This window comes from Pseudorasbora parva, chromosome 10 (genome assembly GCF_024679245.1).
Source record: "Pseudorasbora parva isolate DD20220531a chromosome 10, ASM2467924v1, whole genome shotgun sequence".
In the NCBI taxonomy this organism is placed as follows: Eukaryota; Metazoa; Chordata; class Actinopteri; order Cypriniformes; family Gobionidae; genus Pseudorasbora; species Pseudorasbora parva.
Window position 1 is genome coordinate 1,064,276 of NC_090181.1, and position 19,242 is coordinate 1,083,517.

Here is a 19,242-nt window from a genome sequence, read left to right on the forward strand (position 1 = left end):
GGTCAGGAGAATACACACACAGACACACCATTGGTCAGGAGAATACACACACAGACACACCATTGGTCAGGAGAATACACACACAGACACACCATTGGTCAGGAGAATACACACACAGACAAACCATTGGTCAGGAGAATACACACACAGACAAACCATTGGTCAGGAGAATACACACACAGACAAACCATTGGTCAGGAGAATACACACACAGACAAACCATTGGTCAGGAGAATACACACACAGACAAACCATTGGTCAGGAGAATACACACACAGACACACCATTGGTCAGGAGAATACACACACAGACAAACCATTGGTCAGGAGAATACACACACAGACAAACCATTGGTCAGGAGAATACACACACAGACAAACCATTGGTCAGGAGAATACACACACAGACAAACCATTGGTCAGGAGAACACACACACAGACAAACCATTGGTCAGGAGAATACACACACAGACAAACCATTGGTCAGGAGAATACACACACAGACACACCATTGGTCAGGAGAATACACACACAGACACACCATTGGTCAGGAGAATACACACACAGACAAACCATTGGTCAGGAGAATACACACACAGACACACCATTGGTCAGGAGAACACACACACAGACAAACCATTGGTCAGGAGAATACACACACAGACACACCATTGGTCAGGAGAATACACACACAGACAAACCATTGGTCAGGAGAATACACACACAGACAAACCATTGGTCAGGAGAATACACACACAGACAAACCATTGGTCAGGAGAATACACACACAGACAAACCATTGGTCAGGAGAATACACACACAGACACACCATTGGTCAGGAGAATACACACACAGACAAACCATTGGTCAGGAGAATACACACACAGACACACCATTGGTCAGGAGAATACACACACAGACAAACCATTGGTCAGGAGAATACACACACAGACACACCATTGGTCAGGAGAATACACACACAGACACACCATTGGTCAGGAGAACACACACACAGACAAACCATTGGTCAGGAGAATACACACACAGACACACCATTGGTCAGGAGAATACACACACAGACAAACCATTGGTCAGGAGAATACACACACAGACAAACCATTGGTCAGGAGAATACACACACAGACAAACCATTGGTCAGGAGAATACACACACAGACAAACCATTGGTCAGGAGAATACACACACAGACACACCATTGGTCAGGAGAATACACACACAGACAAACCATTGGTCAGGAGAACACACACACACACAAACCATTGGTCAGGAGAATACACACACAGACACACCATTGGTCAGGAGAACACACACACAGACACACCATTGGTCAGGAGAATACACACACAGACAAACCATTGGTCAGGAGAATACACACACAGACAAACCATTGGTCAGGAGAACACACACACAGACAAACCATTGGTCAGGAGAATACACACACAGACAAACCATTGGTCAGGAGAATACACACACAGACAAACCATTGGTCAGGAGAATACACACACAGACACACCATTGGTCAGGAGAACACACACACAGACACACCATTGGTCAGGAGAATACACACACAGACAAACCATTGGTCAGGAGAATACACACACAGACAAACCATTGGTCAGGAGAACACACACACAGACAAACCATTGGTCAGGAGAATACACACACAGACAAACCATTGGTCAGGAGAATACACACACAGACAAACCATTGGTCAGGAGAATACACACACAGACAAACCATTGGTCAGGAGAACACACACACAGACAGACCATTGGTCAGGAGAATACACACACAGACACACCATTGGTCAGGAGAATACACACACAGACAAACCATTGGTCAGGAGAATACACACACAGACAAACCATTGGTCAGGAGAACACACACACAGACACACCATTGGTCAGGAGAACACACACACAGACAAACCATTGGTCAGGAGAATACACACACAGACACACCATTGGTCAGGAGAACACACACACAGACAAACCATTGGTCAGGAGAACACACACACAGACAAACCATTGGTCAGGAGAACACACACACAGACAAACCATTGGTCAGGAGAACACACACACAGACAAACCATTGGTCAGGAGAACACACACACAGACACACCATTGGTCAGGAGAACACACACACAGACACACCATTGGTCAGGAGAACACACACACAGACACACCATTGGTCAGGAGAATACACACACAGACAAACCATTGGTCAGGAGAATACACACACAGACACACCATTGGTCAGGAGAACACACACACAGACAAACCATTGGTCAGGAGAACACACACACAGACAAACCATTGGTCAGGAGAACACACACACAGACACACCATTGGTCAGGAGAACACACACACAGACACACCATTGGTCAGGAGAACACACACACAGACACACCATTGGTCAGGAGAATACACACACAGACAAACCATTGGTCAGGAGAATACACACACAGACAAACCATTGGTCAGGAGAATACACACACAGACACACCATTGGTCAGGAGAACACACACACAGACAAACCATTGGTCAGGAGAACACACACACAGACACACCATTGGTCAGGAGAACACACACACAGACACACCATTGGTCAGGAGAACACACACACAGACACACCATTGGTCAGGAGAATACACACACAGACAAACCATTGGTCAGGAGAATACACACACAGACACACCATTGGTCAGGAGAATACACACACAGACACACCATTGGTCAGGAGAATACACACACAGACACACCACTGGTCAGGAGAATACACACACAGACACACCATTGGTCAGGAGAATACACACACAGACACACCATTGGTCAGGAGAACACACACACAGACAAACCATTGGTCAGGAGAACACACACACAGACAAACCATTGGTCAGGAGAATACACACACAGACAAACCATTGGTCAGGAGAATACACACACAGACAAACCATTGGTCAGGAGAATACACACACAGACAAACCATTGGTCAGGAGAACACACACACAGACAAACCATTGGTCAGGAGAATACACACACAGACACACCATTGGTCAGGAGAATACACACACAGACAAACCATTGGTCAGGAGAATACACACACAGACAAACCATTGGTCAGGAGAACACACACACAGACAGACCATTGGTCAGGAGAATACACACACAGACACACCATTGGTCAGGAGAACACACACACAGACACACCATTGGTCAGGAGAACACACACACAGACAAACCATTGGTCAGGAGAATACACACACAGACACACCATTGGTCAGGAGAATACACACACAGACAAACCATTGGTCAGGAGAATACACACACAGACAAACCATTGGTCAGGAGAATACACACACAGACACACCATTGGTCAGGAGAACACACACACAGACAAACCATTGGTCAGGAGAACACACACACAGACACACCATTGGTCAGGAGAACACACACACAGACACACCATTGGTCAGGAGAACACACACACAGACAAACCATTGGTCAGGAGAATACACACACAGACAAACCATTGGTCAGGAGAACACACACACAGACAGACCATTGGTCAGGAGAACACACACACAGACAAACCATTGGTCAGGAGAATACACACACAGACAAACCATTGGTCAGGAGAATACACACACAGACAAACCATTGGTCAGGAGAATACACACACAGACACACCATTGGTCAGGAGAATACACACACAGACACACCATTGGTCAGGAGAACACACACACAGACAAACCATTGGTCAGGAGAATACACACACAGACAAACCATTGGTCAGGAGAATACACACACAGACAAACCATTGGTCAGGAGAATACACACACAGACACACCATTGGTCAGGAGAGTACACACACAGACAAACCATTGGTCAGGAGAACACACACACAGACAAACCATTGGTCAGGAGAATACACACACAGACACACCATTGGTCAGGAGAACACACACACAGACAAACCATTGGTCAGGAGAACACACACACAGACAAACCATTGGTCAGGAGAATACACACACAGACACACCATTGGTCAGGAGAATACACACAGACAAACCATTGGTCAGGATAATACACACACAGACACACCATTGGTCAGGAGAATACACACACAGACACACCATTGGTCAGGAGAACACACACACAGACAAACCATTGGTCAGGAGAACACACACACAGACAAACCATTGGTCAGGAGAATACACACAGACAAACCATTGGTCAGGAGAATACACACAGACACACCATTGGTCAGGAGAACACACACACAGACAAACCATTGGTCAGGAGAATACACACACAGACAAACCATTGGTCAGGAGAATACACACACAGACACACCATTGGTCAGGAGAATACACACACAGACACACCATTGGTCAGGAGAATACACACACAGACAAACCATTGGTCAGGAGAATACACACACAGACAAACCATTGGTCAGGAGAATACACACACAGACAAACCATTGGTCAGGAGAATACACACACAGACAAACCATTGGTCAGGAGAACACACACACAGACAAACCATTGGTCAGGAGAATACACACACAGACACACCATTGGTCAGGAGAATACACACACAGACAAACCATTGGTCAGGAGAATACACACACAGACAAACCATTGGTCAGGAGAACACACACACAGACAGACCATTGGTCAGGAGAATACACACACAGACACACCATTGGTCAGGAGAACACACACACAGACACACCATTGGTCAGGAGAACACACACACAGACAAACCATTGGTCAGGAGAATACACACACAGACACACCATTGGTCAGGAGAATACACACACAGACAAACCATTGGTCAGGAGAATACACACACAGACAAACCATTGGTCAGGAGAATACACACACAGACACACCATTGGTCAGGAGAACACACACACAGACAAACCATTGGTCAGGAGAACACACACACAGACACACCATTGGTCAGGAGAACACACACACAGACACACCATTGGTCAGGAGAACACACACACAGACAAACCATTGGTCAGGAGAATACACACACAGACAAACCATTGGTCAGGAGAACACACACACAGACAGACCATTGGTCAGGAGAACACACACACAGACAAACCATTGGTCAGGAGAATACACACACAGACAAACCATTGGTCAGGAGAATACACACACAGACAAACCATTGGTCAGGAGAATACACACACAGACACACCATTGGTCAGGAGAATACACACACAGACACACCATTGGTCAGGAGAACACACACACAGACAAACCATTGGTCAGGAGAATACACACACAGACAAACCATTGGTCAGGAGAATACACACACAGACAAACCATTGGTCAGGAGAATACACACACAGACACACCATTGGTCAGGAGAGTACACACACAGACAAACCATTGGTCAGGAGAACACACACACAGACAAACCATTGGTCAGGAGAATACACACACAGACACACCATTGGTCAGGAGAACACACACACAGACAAACCATTGGTCAGGAGAACACACACACAGACAAACCATTGGTCAGGAGAATACACACACAGACACACCATTGGTCAGGAGAATACACACAGACAAACCATTGGTCAGGATAATACACACACAGACACACCATTGGTCAGGAGAATACACACACAGACACACCATTGGTCAGGAGAACACACACACAGACAAACCATTGGTCAGGAGAACACACACACAGACAAACCATTGGTCAGGAGAATACACACAGACAAACCATTGGTCAGGAGAATACACACAGACACACCATTGGTCAGGAGAACACACACACAGACAAACCATTGGTCAGGAGAATACACACACAGACAAACCATTGGTCAGGAGAATACACACACAGACACACCATTGGTCAGGAGAATACACACACAGACACACCATTGGTCAGGAGAATACACACACAGACAAACCATTGGTCAGGAGAATACACACACAGACAAACCATTGGTCAGGAGAATACACACACAGACAAACCATTGGTCAGGAGAACACACACACAGACACACCATTGGTCAGGAGAATACACACACAGACACACCATTGGTCAGGAGAATACACACACAGACACACCATTGGTCAGGAGAATACACACACAGACAAACCATTGGTCAGGAGAATACACACACAGACAAACCATTGGTCAGGAGAACACACACACAGACAAACCATTGGTCAGGAGAATACACACACAGACAAACCATTGGTCAGGAGAACACACACAGACAAACCATTGGTCAGGAGAATACACACACAGACAAACCATTGGTCAGGAGAATACACACACAGACACACCATTGGTCAGGAGAATACACACACAGACAAACCATTGGTCAGGAGAACACACACACAGACACACCATTGGTCAGGAGAGTACACACACAGACAAACCATTGGTCAGGAGAACACACACACAGACACACCATTGGTCAGGAGAATACACACACAGACAAACCATTGGTCAGGAGAATACACACACAGACAAACCATTGGTCAGGAGAATACACACACACAGACAAACCATTGGTCAGGAGAATACACACACAGACAAACCATTGGTCAGGAGAACACACACACAGACAAACCATTGGTCAGGAGAATACACACACAGACAAACCATTGGTCAGGAGAACACACACACAGACAAACCATTGGTCAGGAGAACACACACACAGACAAACCATTGGTCAGGAGAATACACACACAGACAAACCATTGGTCAGGAGAACACACACACAGACACACCATTGGTCAGGAGAATACACACACAGACAAACCATTGGTCAGGAGAACACACACACAGACAAACCATTGGTCAGGAGAATACACACAGACAAACCATTGGTCAGGAGAATACACACACAGACACACCATTGGTCAGGAGAATACACACACAGACAAACCATTGGTCAGGAGAATACACACACAGAAAAACCATTGGTCAGGAGAATACACACAGACACACCATTGGTCAGGAGAACACACACACAGACAAACCATTGGTCAGGAGAACACACACACAGACAAACCATTGGTCAGGAGAATACACACACAGACAAACCATTGGTCAGGAGAATACACACACAGACAAACCATTGGTCAGGAGAATACACACACAGACACACCATTGGTCAGGAGAACACACACACAGACACACCATTGGTCAGGAGAACACACACACAGACAAACCATTGGTCAGGAGAATACACACACAGACAAACCATTGGTCAGGAGAATACACACACAGACACACCATTGGTCAGGAGAATACACACACAGACAAACCATTGGTCAGGAGAATACACACACAGACAAACCATTGGTCAGGAGAATACACACACAGACACACCATTGGTCAGGAGAATACACACACAGACACACCATTGGTCAGGAGAATACACACACAGACAAACCATTGGTCAGGAGAATACACACACAGACAAACCATTGGTCAGGAGAATACACACACAGACAAACCATTGGTCAGGAGAATACACACACAGACAAACCATTGGTCAGGAGAATACACACACAGACAAACCATTGGTCAGGAGAATACACACACAGACACACCATTGGTCAGGAGAATACACACACACACACCATTGGTCAGGAGAGTACACACACAGACAAACCATTGGTCAGGAGAACACACACACAGACACACCATTGGTCAGGAGAATACACACACAGACAAACCATTGGTCAGGAGAATACACACACAGACAAACCATTGGTCAGGAGAATACACACACAGACAAACCATTGGTCAGGAGAATACACACACAGACAAACCATTGGTCAGGAGAATACACACACAGACAAACCATTGGTCAGGAGAACACACACAGACAAACCATTGGTCAGGAGAATACACACACAGACACACCATTGGTCAGGAGAATACACACACAGACACACCATTGGTCAGGAGAATACACACACAGACAAACCATTGGTCAGGAGAATACACACACAGACACACCATTGGTCAGGAGAATACACACACAGACACACCATTGGTCAGGAGAACACACACACAGACAAACCATTGGTCAGGAGAATACACACACAGACACACCATTGGTCAGGAGAATACACACACAGACAAACCATTGGTCAGGAGAACACACACACAGACAAACCATTGGTCAGGAGAATACACACAGACACACCATTGGTCAGGAGAATACACACACAGACAAACCATTGGTCAGGAGAATACACACACAGACACACCATTGGTCAGGAGAATACACACACAGACAAACCATTGGTCAGGAGAATACACACACAGACACACCATTGGTCAGGAGAATACACACACAGACAAACCATTGGTCAGGAGAACACACACACAGACAAACCATTGGTCAGGAGAATACACACAGACACACCATTGGTCAGGAGAATACACACACAGACAAACCATTGGTCAGGAGAACACACACACAGACAAACCATTGGTCAGGAGAATACACACAGACAAACCATTGGTCAGGAGAATACACACAGACACACCATTGGTCAGGAGAACACACACACAGACAAACCATTGGTCAGGAGAACACACACACAGACAAACCATTGGTCAGGAGAATACACACACAGACAAACCATTGGTCAGGAGAATACACACAGACACACCATTGGTCAGGAGAACACACACACAGACAAACCATTGGTCAGGAGAATACACACACAGACAAACCATTGGTCAGGAGAATACACACACAGACACACCATTGGTCAGGAGAATACACACACAGACACACCATTGGTCAGGAGAATACACACACACACAAACCATTGGTCAGGAGAATACACACACAGACACACCATTGGTCAGGAGAATACACACACAGACACACCATTGGTCAGGAGAATACACACACAGACACACCATTGGTCAGGAGAATACACACACAGACAAACCATTGGTCAGGAGAATACACACACAGACACACCATTGGTCAGGAGAATACACACACAGACACACCATTGGTCAGGAGAATACACACACAGACACACCATTGGTCAGGAGAATACACACACAGACAAACCATTGGTCAGGAGAATACACACACAGACAAACCATTGGTCAGGAGAATACACACACAGACACACCATTGGTCAGGAGAATACACACACAGACAAACCATTGGTCAGGAGAATACACACACAGACAAACCATTGGTCAGGAGAATACACACACAGACAAACCATTGGTCAGGAGAATACACACACAGACAAACCATTGGTCAGGAGAATACACACACAGACACACCATTGGTCAGGAGAATACACACACACACACCATTGGTCAGGAGAACACACACACAGACAAACCATTGGTCAGGAGAACACACACCTAGTCCAATAAACAGTGGCCTAATTAATATTAAGTTACTTACATTTTAGATCCAAACAACCTTTTTTGTTCCATTTCACCGACGAAAATAGTTCCAGAGGAAAGCAGCACTCAGCGCGGTGTTTTGTTACTGAATGATTCAGTGTTTTGTTACTGAATGATTCAGTGTTTTGAATGAATCATTTGAATAAACGACTCAATGACTCGCTCATGAAGACGATCACTTGCTGCCCCCTATTGGCGGTTATGTTTAAAGTATGATTGCATGTTTTATTGAGAACATCAATCTTATAACATTATTTATTGCAGCTGTATTTTTCACAGTTTAAATTATTTAATTTGATTGGTAACAGCCTATAGTGTCTTTACTATTATAACTGAATTTATTAATCAAATGTAAGAATTGAACATGAAAGATGATGCATACATTTAATAAGATTTATAAAAATGGCCTTTATATAATTAAATAACGCCCTGGGGTGGATATCACAAATATGCAGATTTAAGTCGGCCTATGTTAAAGCTGACAGATGAGAATATTACTACACAATCAATAGATGTATACCACCAATTTAATTTAATTTGATTAAATTAATGTTTAAGTTGATATTTAGAAGAAATATTGGAACTGTTACTAACTTTTAACTGCTGTAAAAAGCACCTTATTAGTTTAAAGTGTTTGCAAACCATATGTTATTGCAACTTTTGTTCATTTAGCAGCACTTTTGTATTCATTATTGAATTTTGCGCATACTGCGATTAATCGCGATTAAACAATTTAATCGTTGCCCAGCACTAAAAAAAAAAACTTAAAAAAACAAAGTCTCCAATTGACTTATAGGCTTTAGATGACTGATAACATCTACATTTTTCAGTTGGCCGAATTGAAATTCTGTGAATTGATGCAATTTAACTCACAGAAATTCAATTCGGCCTACTGAAAAATTTCGATTTTTTTTGAACATTTTCAATTGGAGACATTTTTTTTTTTTTTTACAATGCCGTTTCAGAGGAAGAGCTTCAGTGACTCTGATGATCCAGAGGAATAGAGTCTGATCCAGACAAACCATCACACATTTACTTCAGTAATACACATCTATTCACTTTAACCTCAAACGCTCGACTTCAGGGTTCTGGTTTTGCATGATGTATGACATCATCACGTCTGAAAGGTCACATGACGCAGCTGGAAATGCCGACCCGGTGTTAACATGAACGTGCGAAGACTAAATCAAACGCCTTTACACAAATAAAGGAAAACATGAGATGGAGTTTTTCGGCACTTCAGCGAATTGATTCATGATTCGGATCGCGTGTCAAACTGCTGAAATCACGTGACATTGGCGATCCGAATCATGAATCGATTCGCTGACTCATAACCGTTTGAATCTTTATTTGAGGATTGAACACAAACGCGGAAGAGAAGCCAATGCTGAATAAAGTCGTAGTTTTTGTTATTTTTGGACCCAAATGTATTCTGGATGCTTCAAGAGACTCTAATTAACCCACTGATGTCTCATATGGACTACTGTGATGATGTTTTTATTCCCTTTCTGGACATGGACAGTATAGTGTGCATACACTTGCATACGCTCTCGGACTAAATATAAAATATCTTAAACTGTGTGTGAAGATGAACGGAGGTCTTACGGGTGTGGAGCGACATTAGGGAGAGGAGGTAATGACATATTTTGGGTGAACTAACCCTTTGAGTTGGTGAATGGCGTCTCTCAGACGGTCCGAGCGGTTTCTGGAAGGAATGGCACAGCAGGATGAGGCTGATAAAGGAAGAGCTCGGCGAGGAAATCTTTCTGTGCCCTTTCCAGGTCATGCATTATTAACACAGAGCATGTTGAACAAATATAAATCTAATGGAGTCATTGACTTCATGTGCCGCTAAATGTCAAGACATCCACACATTCACACGGCTGATGTACAGCCGCACTAAAGGACACTTACCGTTGTGTGTGTGTGTGTGTTTGTGTGTGTGTGTGTGTGTGTGTGTGTGTGTTTGTGTGTGTGTGCGTGTGTAATTAAATGAGAATGTCTCATTATCAGGATGGTTTGTGTGATTTAAACAGCTTGCAGTGCTCAGAGAATGAATAATCTGATGAATAAAATATTGTAATTTATTATTATATTATTATAATAAAGTATTATATTATTATATAATATATATATATATATAAAGTCCCTGACAAAAGTCTTGTCGCTTGTGTACAAATTGACCTAAAATGCCGCTGAAATTATTATTAAGTTATTATATATATATATATATATATATATATATATATATATATATATATATATATATTATAGTATATTATTATACTATTATTAATAATAATAATAATAATAATAATAATTATTATTATTATTATTATTATAAACTAAATATATATTACAAAAATAATAATATTTCAATAATAACTTTATAGTTTGTAGTTTATTTTATACTACAGTAATAATATTTAGAACAATTTTTTTATTATTACACTACTACAATAATTATAACAACTTTAACAATTATTATTATTATTATTATTATTATTATTATTATTATATAAAAGTATTGCATTGTTTTAATACTAAAATAATTATAATGATAGTAGTAATTATTTTATATTTTTTTATTAAATATGATTATAAATTATAAAATGTTTATTATATTATGACAATAACAATATTATTATTATTATTATTATTTCTACTACACAAATGTATAATTTTTTATTATTACACAACAATAACAATAATCATAACATATATATAAAATGTTGTGCATGTAAATGTGGTTCCATAATAATAACAGTATCTCAAATCCTTCATCACTAGAGGATCCTTTCTCCCCGTTTCTGAAGGATGCTCAGCGGTGATCCGTCACATCCTGCGGGATCCCAGCGGGCGATTCCAGTGGCATTCAGACACGCTGCCGTTTATTTTAAGGTCTCAGAGACGACGGAGACATTTAACACACAACACGCTGGGCGGCTTTAGCCTGAAAACATGCGTGACATATTACTGCACGCGAGGTGAATGTTAAACAGGCCTTTACACATCCGTGAGTCACGGCTCGTTAGCAACACTCGTTAAACAGAGACGCTGATGAAGGTTTCAGCTCTAAATTACTCCAAAAAGCGAATCGTTAACGAAACCTACTGTTTATTAAACCTCTTATTAAGTTTAATATCCATGTAGATAATGAATAAGATGCATTGGGATTGACATTTACAGACTCTATTGGAGTTAGGCAACATGTGTCAAATGTTGTCACATGGAATCAATATTGATGCCGTTGAAATTCTGCAGCAGAGCGATGACATCTCAGATCATTATATTAGACTCCATTTAAACAAAACAAACCGGTTGTTCCCTTGTGCTTAAAGAAGATTAATAGTCAAACGCCGTGGCACAACGAGCCCTTAAAAGAGCAGCCTGAAAAATAGAGCATAGCTGGAAGAAAACAAAACTGGAGGTTTTTCACATTTCGTGGAAAGAAAGCATTATTGCATACAGAAACGGTCTTTAAAAACGTCTAGATCTGCTTATTTTTCAACTCTCTTAGAAAACAAACACAACCCAAGGTATTTATTTGAAACAGTGGCCAAATTAACAAGAAATAAAGCTTCAACTTCTGTTTTTCTGCAAACAGCAAAATGTATAACTATAACAAAAATGATAAGTATACAACAACAATCTACTACAGTATCACATCAGACAATCAGATTGTAGGTTCACTGAGGAAAATGTTATTTCATTCACTGCTATAGGAGGAGAAGAATTGGCTAAACTTGTTAAATCATCAAAATCAACAACATGTACTCTTGACCCTATACCGACTAGGCTACTAAAAGAGATGCTTCCAGAGGGCATAGATCCTCTGCTTAATATCATTAGGAATGTCATTAGTCATTAGGAAATGCTTTAGTTGGCTATTATTAAACCACTTATTAAACAAAAACACAACTTGATCCTAAAGAATTAGTCAATTACAGGCCAATCTCGAATCTACCGTTTCTATCAAAAATACTAGAAAAGGCCGTGTCTTCACAATTATGTTCCTATTTAGAAAGAAATGGTATATGAGAGGATTTCCAGTCAGGATTTAGACCGTATCATAGCACTGAGACTGCTCTAATTAGAGTTACAAATGATTTACTCTTATCATCTGATCGTGGTTGTATCTCTCTATTAGTGTTACTCGATCTTAGCGCTGCATTCGATACTATCGATCACAATATTCTTCTGAATAGAATCGAAAATTATGTTGGCATTAGTGGAACTGCTTTACATGTATTTTGGATGCTTCAAGAGATTCTAATTAACCCACTGATGTCGACATTAGGGAGAGGAGTTAATGACAGACATTTCATTTTTGGCTGAACTAACCCTTTAAGGCTCTTAAATGGTTCTTGGCAGGGTGTGTGGTTCCATGAAAAACCTTTAACCTTTCCATTGCACAAAAGGTTAGTTCTTTCAAAAATATATGTGCTCATTAATGTATATTTACTTCTTTTAAGTAATAAAGTATTCTCGTAAGTTTATAATATGCCATTGAAAATACATACGATGAGAGGTTTGAATGCCGGTCACCATGTTGGTCCTCCATCTTGAAAGTACAGTAGCCAAAGAGGGACATACCCGTAAATTCAAGCTTCGCCTTTCACGTTTTAACACTCGATGGCACTCATGGATGAGGTCGAACTGGAAGCCATGTTAATCTTGGACTAAATCAGCCACCGTAGGAGTTAAAACGAAATCAGAAACTAATATTCACTGGATGATCATAAACCTTTACACCGCTAGATGGGGAAATATCACACAGGGGAGCTTTAAGGATCAATTTAAACGGGACTGACTCAGTTTAAAAACTGGTTTCCAGCTGGTTCCTGTTCTGCAGAACATAAAACATAAGACACAATTTACAACACAGAATCAAAAAATGTAGCAAACAAATACAGGCTAAAATTTCATATATTTAAAATTCTGGGTGAACGAACCCTTTAGCTCACTGCAGCGCTTTATGGGATGGCCCTTGATGTGTTCAGAGGAGGGTTTGTGACTGTAACTCCCCAACACTCGCTGAAACGGCTTACTCCGGTTAACAGATTAACAGCTTTCACAGAACAGATGCGAGATCATAAACCAACCATGAGCTTCAGCTTCAACAAACACATGTGATTATGAGCTACTGAACCTGAATCACAAATGCTCCTCTGACGCGTCACACATCCAGCACCATCTGCTACACACACACACACACACACACGCGCACACACACTACAGAAAATGTCAGATGCACACGTCCTGTCGCTCTGCATTTATCGTGTGTGTGTGCCGGCGGTGCCGCTCAGCTCAGGTTTGTCTGGAGGACGATCAGAATAAAACACCAGCAAGACCTTCAGCTCTTCTTCACACACTCCTCCTCTTCCTCATGAACTCATGGATGTGATGAGCCTCTGGAAGCGTCGCACCGGTCCTCACTGATTTTGACTGGATGGAAAGGCCAAAATGCACATATATTATAAGAATGCCCATAAACGTATGCGCTCAATTGAGGCGGTTAGTTTTCTATCTGATAAGTAGACATGATGGAAACACATTTATGGAATAAAACCCTCAGATAAGAGGCTGTGATTGGATAACTGGCCTAACCAGCGGACCAATGGATGTTGGTTTGGTGGCTCTGAAACGCTGGAGTCAAAGGCTGAGATTAGAATGATTGGGTTTAATTCCTCCAGACGAGTTTTGTGTGTGTGTGTGTGTGTGTGTGTGTGTGTGTGTGTGTGTGTGTGTGTGTGTGTGTATTGCCTGACGCTCGGAGACGATATATTATAACCTTTATTTTACCAGGAAAAAGAAGCACATTGAGATTAAAAATCTCTTTTACAAGAGCGTCTTGGCCAAGAGTGACAGCAACAAATCTCACGTGGGTTTAACAGATAACATTCATACATAGGCCTACATAAATAAAATAAAAAAACTCATTTATGATGGAGGGAAAAAGAGCCGATTGAGCAACTTACAGTCATATCTCAGGTTGATCAAAAGTGAAGATTTATAAGGTTGCATTTACGTTCAGCAGATGTTCATACAGTGAGGAAGCAAAGCTTTATAAAAAATACCCTGACAGCGCACAAGACTTCTGCTTTAAGTGTAAGATAAACTCAAATCTCTCCATAAGATACACTCAAATGTACCCTTTGAAAACTTGTCCTGGTCTCATAATTCATCGGTGCCGTTATTCTGAAGCTCATGAATGTGGAATCAAAGCGATCGGTTCAGACCTGCAGTAAGAGCTGGAAACACACACACACACACACACACACACACACACACACACACACACACACACACACACACACACACACACACACACACACACACACACACACACACACAATTAAAGCTGAATTAAAGCTTCATACGTCTGTAATCTTGATGAACTGATGCTCTGATTAGATGCTGATCAAACGAGTTCTAGTGTTTCCTTCAGGCTGTGAGTGACATTAAACCTCCATTAACCCACAGCATCAATAGACCACCCATCACACACACACACACACACACACACACACACACACGTTTGTTTTTGTGACATATGGGGACATTCCATAATGTAATGGCGTAATGGTTTTTATTCTGTACAAACCATATTTTCTATCCTCTTACACGGCCCCTAAACCTACCCATCTCACACACACACACACACACACACACACACACACACACACACACACACACACACACACACACACACACACACACACACACACACACACCGCAACAGTCTGAATCAGGAGCTTGTTGTTAAACAAAAAATCGCTAAATTTCAGAAGAAAAATAAAAAGAGAAAAATTAGAAATGGTAACGGAAAAAACATTTAGGCTAAAGCGTAACAAAAAACACAAATATTTGATTTATAAGAAACTTAAAAGTTAGAAATGTTGCCTTGGCAACTTAAGTTTAGGGTTATGACTATTATTGGCAACGAACTGAAATAAATTGAAGTTTAAGAAGTAAAAATCAAAATTTTATGAATATAGTGAAATAAAAAACTTAAACGAAAATAAGAAAATGTCTGCCTTGGTAAATAACTAACATAAGTTTAAGTTCCAAACTAATTATAAGTATTATTAAAAATATATACACATTATAAAAGGAAATACAAAAATGGAAATTAGAAATATTGCCTTGACAACTAACTGAAATAATTAAGCTTTTAAAAATGAAATAAAACTGAAATGAAATAGAAATACAAACTAACAGTGACAAAAGCACAACACAAATTAATGACATTTAAAATATGAAAACTAAAACTAAAAGCTCATTTAAAATATCAACAAATGCTATAATATTTATTTAATATTTATGAATACTAGTAACATTAATTTAATCGACCTCAGTGAAATCATGTTCATGCTATAATATATGTGGATTTATGATAATAATAGTAATAATAAATATAGCTGCTTGCAGCCATTGTGGGGTCAAGATTGTTTTTGGCTCGTTTGGATATGATTTTTTTATTTCATTGCACAATTCACATGGTTTAACACTGGATTTGATCTTCAAAGCTATAGCCTTTTGCTTTAAACAGCATGACACTCATATAATGGATGGATGGATGGATGGATGGATGGATGGATGGATGGATGGATGGATGGATGGATGGATGGATGGATGGATGGATGGGCAATCCCATGGTCGAGTCTGGGTTTGGCCGTCGCCAGAAGAACCGGACTTGCATGACTGCATTGTGCCAAGTGTAAAGTTTGGTGGAGGGGGGATTATGGGGTGGGGTTGTTTTTCAGGGGTTGGCCCCTTAGTTCCAGTGAAAGGAACTCTTAATGCTTCCCCAAGACATTTTGGACAATTTCATGCTCTCAGCTTTGTGGGATCAGTTTGTGGACGGCCCCTTCCTGTCCCAGCATGACTGCGCTCCAGTGCACAAAGCGTCGCTCCATAAAGACATGGATGAGGAGTTTGGTGTGGAGGAACTGGACTGGCCTGCACAGAGTCCTGAGCTCAACCCGATAGAACAGCTTTGGGATGAATTAGAGCGGAGACTGAGAGCCAGGCCTTCTCGTCCAACATCAGTGCCTGACCTCACAAATGAGCTTCTAGAAGAATGGGCAAAAATCCCCATAAACACACTCCTAAACCTTGAGGAAAGCCTTCCCAGAAGAGCTGGAGCTGTTAGAGAGGGTGGGCCGACTCCAGATTAAACCCCACGGGTTAACAATGGGATGGATTTAAAGCGCTGGTTCTGTGTTTTTTTTCTAGGCTTGGTTGTGTTTATGGCGCGCAGTATAACATGTCTCAATACTTCTTCTTTTTTAACGCTGTATTTTTCTTCTATTCTGTGCTTTGAACGGCTCGTTTGCTTCCTGCTTCTATGAAGCCCCTCCCTCTGAAAAACCCAATGGTCTTAGATTGGTCAGATGGCCAAATGTAGTTTCCTGTATTTTTATTGGCTGAAGCACAGGTTAAGGCCACACCCCTTTCCATTACGGGCAGAAGTCACATCTGCGGAGACTAGCGAGGGTTTATGATGTCACCGACCCAGGAAGAAGCTCATTGTAGTCCAAACGGCCATTTTTGTAGTCAATAAACTGCCGTAACTTTAAAAGACAATATCTCCGTTTGCAGTGAACTTTCAGCGCTGTAACTTTGCAGAGACTGTTAATGCTCAAGCAGCGACATTACACACTAACTAAAGTTACACAAGTCACATCACAGCAAACACCGCTTTAAAGCTCATGTGTATGCGATATAATGTATATTAATTCATACATATTTACTGACAGCCCATGATTTCTGTGATGTCGAAGCTGCAGATGAGTAAAGCCAGCACATGTAATGTTCCCAGCTGTCCGTCTGAAAGTGATGTGTAGCATTAAGTCAGTTTTCTGTGACCTTGTGTTTGACACTAAAGCGAGAGAAGCTGTTGTTCTGAGGGCCGCCGGGCCCCGCAGCATCAGGAGCCTAATTACGGCTCAGCTTCCTTCAGGAGCCCGTGATTAGACCGAGACTGGCTTCGCCTCGACCTTTAGCAAACACAGAGACGTCTGTGTCTGAAAGGCTGTCGCTCGCAGCTCGATCTGTTCAATACGGTTATTTATAGAGCAAACAGATGACCTGTGCGGGGCAAACACAATCAATATAACGCCTGTGATATATGCAAACAATCCATACGCTATAAAAATGAAGAAAAAAGAGAACTACAGTGAAAAACTTAAATAAAAATAAAATAAAAAAAGCTGCATGATGGGAAAATACGACTGGGCTTCAGGAGTCACTGAAAAAAATCAAATTAAATTAGAAAAATGGAAAATTTAAATTGTCAACATAAAAACAAAACACAAACAAACACTTTTTAAAAAAAATATTTGTAATTAAAATTTTCAAAATTAATAAAAATGGAAAAAAAAATTTTTTTTAAATTTTTAAAAAACAAAACACACAAAAAAATATTAAATCATAAAATTAAAATGGAAAAAATTGTTCCAAAAATCAAAAACACACACACACACACACACACACACACACACACACACACACACACACACACACACACACACACACACACACACACACACACACACACACACACACACACACAGCCCCTAAACCTACCCATCACACACACACACACAGCCCCTACCCCTAAACCTACCCATCACAGGAAACATTCTGCATTTTTACTTTCTCAAAAAAACATCATTTAGTATGTTTTTAAGGCCATTTGAATTATGAGGACATTTGATATGTCCTCATAAACCACATTTATAGTGTAATACCAGTGTAATACCC